Source organism: Charadrius vociferus, unplaced genomic scaffold, assembly GCF_000708025.1.
Source record: "Charadrius vociferus isolate BGI_N301 unplaced genomic scaffold, ASM70802v2 scaffold418, whole genome shotgun sequence".
NCBI classification, from domain to species: Eukaryota; Metazoa; Chordata; class Aves; order Charadriiformes; family Charadriidae; genus Charadrius; species Charadrius vociferus.
The window spans coordinates 716,438-725,285 of record NW_009649614.1 but is presented as its reverse complement, the minus strand read 5'-3'; positions in this window follow the sequence as shown (position 1 = coordinate 725,285).

Sequence of the window (8,848 nt, the reverse complement as noted above, 5' to 3'; positions counted from 1 at the left end):
TTTTTAACATTTTATTGAAATTATTTAAAGAGACAGATTTAAGAAGAGGAAAAAGCTATCAAGAAGCAGTGCTAAAGACAAAATGTGCAACACAAAATGTTACTAATTTTACACAAGAGACGTACCTAGGTATACTTCGTTACCAAACCCACCATAATGTAAATAAGCAGTAGAGACCCTATGACAGTTTTGGGAACTAGAAAAAACTAAACTAGCAACAGCACTTTCTTGCCTTAACAATTATCTTCATGCTTGATCTTCTACTGATAGTAAAATATTGAGAAAAGAAGAAACCCAAACAACAGTTGTGTAGTCTTACTCCTCCCTATTCTATCAACTACAATTCCTTAAGGGTAAACCAGTTCCTGTGGCCTAAAATAATCTTGAACCTTATTTCATATAGAGAGCGTGCAGCCAGACTGCTCTATGCATTTCAGTAAATCCTAATTTTCTTACAGCTTATCCTATGTACCCAATTCTTAGGAATGAATTTCTAGTATAAGTGGAATGTGACTTGGATGACGACAATGAAGCATTCATTCAGTGTACTTTACTTCAATACCCGCTAATTTCAGAGTAAGGCTCTTGCTTTAAATTCATTATTACATTTTCTTGTAACACACAAGTTCAAGTATGACTAGCTCAGGATTACACTAAAGTAGGAAGCCAGTGAATCTGCCTTTATCCTAAAACCCCATAAGGAGGCTTCAACATCAAAAGAAATGCCTAAGTTGATTTGATGCTTGTCATCAACATTTCTCCATGGGATCAAACTAATTTTAAGTGGGTTAAATAATACTGACCTCTAATACTCCTTAATCTTTTTGATTTTCCTCCTGCACATTAAGGAGTTTACATATAAAGTAACATAAAATATGCCCATATGTAAGTCCATTTGTAGTCTTAATTTTTAATAGCCAAGGGGAAAAAGAAATGCCATACAATAAGCCACTGATGATAGCTGGGGTTTTTTGTTTGTTTGTTTGTTTACTGTGGCTGTTTTCAGCACACAAATAGAGGGGTTAAAACTAATTTACATCTAGAATTGTCATTTTAAAATGCTTATGAATTTACAGCTATAAAATCTGCTTAAACTTGCTTAGTATTGAGGTTGTAAGCAATTGCTGCTTTATTGTTCCCTTACCCCAGCATAAAAGCATCAATTTAGGTGATGCTATATTTACATAATATGAAAAAAATGCAGTGGTGACCACGGTGCAACACACATCAATATTAAGTAACCAGTCAAGCACTTCAAGAAGTGTTCTTTCTATATACAGTACCTACTTTGTGTACTTAATGTATTTTGTAATATGTTAAGTATACAAAGATATGCCAAGGTGCTATTTACATATTAATTTGATTAGCCTTTAATAGCCATGGCATTCAACATTTCATATATTTATAACAGCACGTCTGGACTAGCTGGCTAGGGAAGACTTTAAAACTTAGGGCAAATTGTGCCTGACAAATTTGGTAGCCTTCTACAACAGTGTTATAGTGTTGGTGGATAATGGGAGAGCAACAGATGTCATTTACCTGGGCTTGTGCAAAGCATTTGACACCATTCTGCGTGACATCCTGGTCTTTAAATTGGAGATACGTGGATTTGACCAATGGACCACTCCATGGATAAGAAACTGGCTGGACGCTCGCACTCAAAGAGTTACAGCCAAGAGCTCCGTGTCTGAGTGGTGAGCAGTGACAAGTGCTGCTCCTCAGGGGTCGGTACTGGGACCAGCGCTGTTTAACATCTTGTTGGTGACATGGATGTTGGAATGGAGTGCATCCTCAGCAAGTCTGTTGACGACACCAAGCTGTGTAGAGCGGTCAACACACTAGACGGGAGGGATGCCATTGAGAGGGACCCAGACAGGCTTGAGAGGTGGGCCTGTGTAAACCTCATGAAGTTCAACAAGGCCAAGTGCAAGGTCCTGCACATGGGACAGGGCAATCTCATACACAAATACAGGCTGCACAGGGAATGGATTGAGAGCAGCCCTGAGGAAGAGGGCTTTGTGGTGTTGATTGATGAGAAGCTCAACATGAGCCGGCAACGGGCACTCGCAGCCCAAGAAGGCCAACTGTATCCTGGGCTGCATCAAAAGAAGCATGGACAGCAGGTCAACAGATATGATTCAGCCCCTCTACTCCACTCTCTTGGGACCAGGCCTGGAGTACTGCACCCAGGTCTGGAGCCCTCAACATACAAAGGACATGGACCTGTTGGAGCAGGTCCAAACAAGGGCTACAAAGATGATCAGAGCGCTGGAGTACCTCTCCTATGAAGACAGGCTGCGAGAGTTGGAGTTATTCAGCCTGGAGAAGAGAAGGCTCCAGGGAGACCTTGTAGCTGCCTTCCAGTATCTGAAAAAAGATGGAGAGGGACTTTTTACAGGGGCATGTAGTGATAGGACGAGGAGGAATAGCTTCAAACTGGAAGAGGGGAGATTTAGGTTAGATATTAGGAAGAACCTTTTCACTACGAGGGTGGTGAGACACTGGAACAAATTGCCCAGGGAAGTTGTGGATGCCCCATCCCTGGAAGAGTTCTAGGCCAGGTTGGACGAGTCTTTGAGCAACCTGTTCTAGTGGAAGATGTCCCTGCCCATGGCAGGGGGATTGGAACTAGATGATCTGTAAGGTCCCTTCCAACCTAAAGCATTCCATAATTCTCTAATTCTATGAAATACTAGCCCCACTTTTAAAGATCTGGAAATACGTCCAGTGACAGCAGTATTTGAAGAACTGCACTGTCCATCATTACAGCAGCTACATCATCTACTCAGCTCAGCGCTGCAACACCAACAGCCTCTTAACTTCCAACATCCCTGAATGGACAACCACCAATGTACCCTAAAAGCCTCCATCCTACCTTCAATCAAATGGGTTTCTACCATTACATGAGCCACCAAAGGTCGTGTGACGGCTTAAGCAGCCACTCTCTCCACTGCTTAAGCAGTCCCTCCTCCTAACAGCAACAGTTCTGCCCTGGGCTAAAGCCACTGCTGGGAAAAGACAAGAGGTGCCACAACTCACTCACTCTTAGCACTGACTAAACAGCCATTCCCTGTTACATCTGGGAGGAGGCAGAAAGCTAGACCACACACCATAGATCGTCTCCATTCAACAGCAACATTCCCTAAGAGTTTTGTCTTCTCTAATGTCTGACTTGCAAGGACACTGCACTTCCAGAAGGCCAGATTTACAAAAAGAAGCGCTGTTGGCTACGTCTTAGGTAACGCTCATGACAGGTTTTTTTTCACAGATTCTATATATATAAAAGGGAGAAAACTTTCTTGCTTCTCCAAGGAGTGATTTACCCTGTAACAATGAGAAAAAATCTTTAGATAAGCAGAGTCCTGATCCAAAGTTCAGATGCTCAATTCTCGATGCACAAATTAAGTTGCCAACACATCATGAGCAAATCGGATGGAGACCATCCTGTTGCAAGTGTACCAACAAATTCAGCTGTACCATTCTTTCATCTTTCCTTGGTAGATACCATGACTCCACTGTTCAGAAGAGTAACTTGTTGTTAACACATAGGGTTAACAATATGACTGCAATAGCATTTTGGGGGCCAAGCTGGTTCATTTCTTTGTCCTGTTCTACTATTCACAGTGCCAAAAAGACAGGGCAAATATTAGGAAGTTTGAAGAAGGAAATAAAGAAAGACAAGTGTTATGATGTAAGGCTTATAAAATCTCTCAGAATATGAACTGAGAAGTTTCTTGATCACTGTGTGTAGAAACCCACAAAAGGAAAAGATAATTGATGCTGGGAAGCTTTTTAACCTTGCTGCCTATGGTGTAATAAGAATCAATGCCCGGATAGTGAAGTTAGATAAATCCAATTTTGAAATAATGTATAATTTTCTGACTGTGAGGGGAATTGAACAGAAAAACGGCTAACTATGAAAAGTCAACATGGCTTGGAATGTTTTGAGATAAAATTAAATAGCTTCTAAAAAATGCCTTAATTTAGCTGTGGAAGAATTTTTACATTTAGAAAGTACAAATGAGATGACATCTAATTGTTGAATTTGATGGTTGTCCAACTCTTTTCCTAACCTAGAAACCAGTGAGTCAAAGAGTAAGTCCTTCACATTCTTGTGAAAAACAGTTTTTCTTAATTTTTCCTCATCATATCATCATCATTTTCACTTTTTTAAAGTCCTGGATCTCTAATAGTTTCCCAGTGAAAGAACAAAACACATTGGTACATTGCTGCACGTCATATGTGACCTAGAAAAATTTTCCTCACCTTATTCAAAGTCCTTAGAAATAACCCACAGTGAAAGCCACTGCCACAACGCTCACTTATCAATACAAAACAATCATTATTATCAAACTTCAAATGGTCACCTGTAGCACCACAGGCTTAAAATATTCTGGGTTGGTTTTTTATTTCCTTCGTTTTCCTCACCCACGTAACCCTGCATTTGTAGGAGACACTACGGTAAAGGGAGTGAGCAACATCTGTGAGACGGTACAAAAGATCCTTTTTGGAGATACTTGAATATCAGTGCTGCTTGTACCACAGAGTCAGCTTTGAGGTCAAAGGAACTTTTCCCCTGTTACAAGAAATTTGGATGTCTCTCCCTTCCTTTGCAACTGGGAGGGTGGTCGGTCTCATGGTGTCACCTGCACTTACCTCACTCCCCGTGGCAGGCATCTCCGGCACTGATGACACGAAGATGTCTCCTGCTCACTGTCAGTGGCATGCAGCCATGTGAGGAAAAATCATGCCCTGTGGCCCTTCCACCATTGTGTGACCTGACACAGATGGGAAGTCCGAAGCTGGGGCATTGCCTTCTAGGAGGGTTTTCTGTGTACAGGCACTGACTAGTACCTTCCTTGTGAAAAAAAAAACCAAAAAACAAAAAACCAAAAAACCAACACTGAGATCTTCCTTAGTCTTTGTGACCCCACAAGCTACTTCAGAAAGTCATAAATCAAGCCACCAAAATGGACCTAATATAAAGCAGAACCTGCCACAGAGATGCCACCATACATGCCTTATGAAGGTGCTCAGCCACACTGTAGAACCGAAGAGAGAACGCAAAGGTTAAGCTGTAAAGATACATAAAGCCATGGAAAACTCCTGCACCTGATAAGCTCAGTATTTGCTTTGGCAAATGCTACAGCTGTCACCGACACCATTTGATTTCCAAAATACTTAGACAAAAATTGTTAGGTCTACCCACTGTTGTAGGTTTTATATAATTACTATTAGTTAAATTAACAAATACTGTAACTGAAATCTGGCCTCCATGGAAACATGAGTTCAAATCCCAAAACTAGTTGATGCTTCTGACCAAAAAGAACCTAATCGCACTGAGTTTCCATTCTGCGTGTTGTCTTTTGGAAAGGAAATTACAACATGAGGTCTCTCTACAGAGGAATTAAATACCCAAAGCAGCTTTCCCAAAAGCAAATGCTTATGCCCGTGTTCTCATTAAACTACTACTAAATTAATTACACTTCCATTGAGCTGAACTAGTCTCTAGTCTGACTTTGAAAAGAGTTTACCATAAGCCCTAAAATGCTGCGTGTTGTTTCTAATCATTGATCAATATCCTGTTGATAAATATCAATTGTGGTCTTATTGCATTTCGATGATGGATGGGTAATGGTTATATTAGTTTTCAAGGTTTCAATGAAAAACACATACAAATATGCTTGTGGTAAGATCAGCAAGACTAATTTCAAGAAGCAAACCATTCCATTTTGTGTTATGTTTTCTAATATAGGAATGAATTTATCATAATTTTTGTGCAACCATGGCGAATCTATTCTGGTCCTTCATGTAACTCCTCTCCATTAAGTAGCTCATATCCTTTGTGCCCTTCACGGGCAATCATTTTTGGCACAAAGCTCCAACAGGCTCAGGAAATTTTTCCACAAGTGGCCAAAGTGGTTTGGTGCCTTTGTGAGCAACCCGTAAAACTCTCAAGGTAATCCATCTATCTGATATTTTAATGCTCAGATGCTCCAATAAAGTTGCATTGTTAGTATCTTACATTCATAGGAGAGAAAATATGGACAAGGAAAATGTGAACAAGCCTTTTGGGCTAAACTAAGTGCATTAAATCCACTTTCTGCAATTTCCGTTTCCTTAATATGACCTGAATAAGACATACCAAGTTCAGGACACATGAGCCATGGTGTCCTGGTTTGCCCAGTGGTAGAATCCATACATAATGCAAAATGAAAATAGTTTATAACAAATTCTGCACCATGTCCCCATTTCCTTCCTACCTGAAGACTAACTTCACAGCAGCACCAAAAGAATAAGCCCAGGCCTTCTTACTCTGCAGCTGCTAATTATAACTTCCACTAAAACATATCAGTGAAGAGCAATGACCCATCTTGGCCCATACCATCAATGCTGTTACGCAGAAGCATGTAGAAGAACAAATATAGAGTGAACAGAACTTACAATGTGAAAAAAAGATACCGCATAATTTTTTTGTTCAGACTCTACATTAAGCCTATTGCAATGCACTGTCTAATTTGTTCGGCTTCAAATGCCATCCTATTTTATCAAACTGAATACCGTTATCAAATAGTTTATTCAAAATAGTGAAAGTGCATGTGTTCAGAGGAGGAATTGATTCACTTTCCATTCTTCTGAAGGAAATTTTCCATGTAACAGACAAAAACTTTCAAAATAATTGGAATAAAATATGTAAGGGAGAGATCTGCTGATGTTAATACTTACTTTGCAAAAGAACACTATCATCATGAGGTATCCTGTATGTGTCAGGTAACAAACTCCAGCTTTTGATGACTGTAAAAAAGAAACAATTTTCTTCAGCAATGTTGGTTTAAAAAAATTCTGTAGGCACAAATTCTACATTCATTTGGCACCCAACCAAACCTAGAATAAACTCTTTAATGCAGGAAACATAAATCTTCACTACTGCTGATCAACCCAAAAGCAATTTATGTGACACCCGCCACATCATTATTTTGCTCCAAACCACACTGACAGGTCTCCTCATGACAAAGCAATAAACCTACACTGCTTAATAGGAACATAAGGTGTAGGAAGGCTGTCATGTCTGTTTACTATTTCAACATGACACTTAGTTATAGACACTTTTTTGAACTGAGTCACATATCAGATTCCCTGTCCTTAAACTTTTTTCACATTCTCTCAGATGTTTGAGTAGTTTCAGAAAAACAAATTCTATTCTGCCGGTTCTAGTAGTGGGCATTGCTGGCTGAACTCTGCAAAAAAAAAAAATAATAAAAAAAAAAATACAGGGAGTATTTTACCTTCTTCCCTCGTTCTCAGTGGTGTAGAAGCCCAGGCACAAACCCGTAACAGCTTTCCCTTGGTTATTAACCACCGTAAGGTGCAGAATAAAAGCAGGAATATTAGCAATATGATCAAATACAGTGAAAAAGTACCCAAAACCATACTTGTGGTCAAAGCAGAGACCTGAAACAGAGCTATTCAACATGCTTCACAATGGGGCAAACTCATCAATGTGAATAGCCACATTAAGAAGGCTTCCAGCACCTGAGCCAGGTCCAGTACCACAGAGGTCCAATATCACAGGGCCCAGTACTGCATGACCACACAGCCTCTCCTGTTCATAACTTGCAGACAAGCGTGTTCATTGTTACACTCTGAATTCTCAGAGCTGCACAACACTTCCTTTCACAGCTCCTTCCAACTTCACAGCAAACACGTAGCTAAAGACATAACAACTTTTTGAAACTCTAGCGGTTAGCCAAACAAACAAGAAAAGAATCAAGAGGTTTAAGTCTCGCTGTGACAGGCTATAAATGTGAAGTTCCTTTCAAGAGCACCTCCAATCAGTGCCATTTGGCATAAAGGATTTCCTACTAAATAATCTGCCACGTTTTTTCTTTATGGCATGTTGATGCCAGCTGCCAGTCATTATTGGACATATGCCTTCCTGCATCATCAGCAAGCACATAAGTAAAAGTAAAAATAAATAAATAAATAAAGGGAAAAAAAGAAAGTGAACAAGTGAACTATTTGTTTATATAAAAATAAACAGCATATTTGTATTTATTTTTCTGGAGTAGGAAAAGCACATGCCTTGTTTGTATATCATCCAAAACCCCATATCAACCTCTTAAAGGGACGCATAAACACATTCTGAATCACAGGTTTCCAGTTTGAAATATGCAACTATAGGGGAAAGAGGGAAAGTATCATAGAACATCAAGGATTTCTTTTAAATTCTATTGCTGTATTTCCTTTTCCTCTCATCTCTGGAGTAAAAGAAAAAGCAATAGTTACCATTAAATTTTGCCTCTTGCAAATTTCCAGTAGTCATTTTTATATGGTACAACTATGGTCATTATTGTTACCCATCCATCTTATAATTTCAACTAAATCGAGCAATGAAAATTTTATAGTGCATCCCTAATTGTGCACCAGACTGGAACTGTTCATACAAATTCCAAGCAATTATAAGGCTTTCTGGGAAACATTGGCAGCAAACACAGGATTAAATGCCTGTAACAGCAAGCCAGATGGGAAACACAGATAAAGAAAATCTCATGGAACTTGATTCTTTTTCCAAAACTCTGGTATTATTTAAATTGACCTGGGACTCAAACACACTCACAACAGATTCAAAACGAGGTCAGTTAGGCATAATAATGAGATTGTAAATATTCAAAACTTTCCCTAAACACACATGCACCCCCCTCAAATTGGTGTTATACGGACTTTAAGAATGAATGTAGATATAACAAGACAACCGTGTATAGTATCTGTAAAGGTAAAAGATCATAATTGCATGTCTTAATGTTATAGCACCAAAATATGATATTGTGTTTTTAAATGGATGATGCTT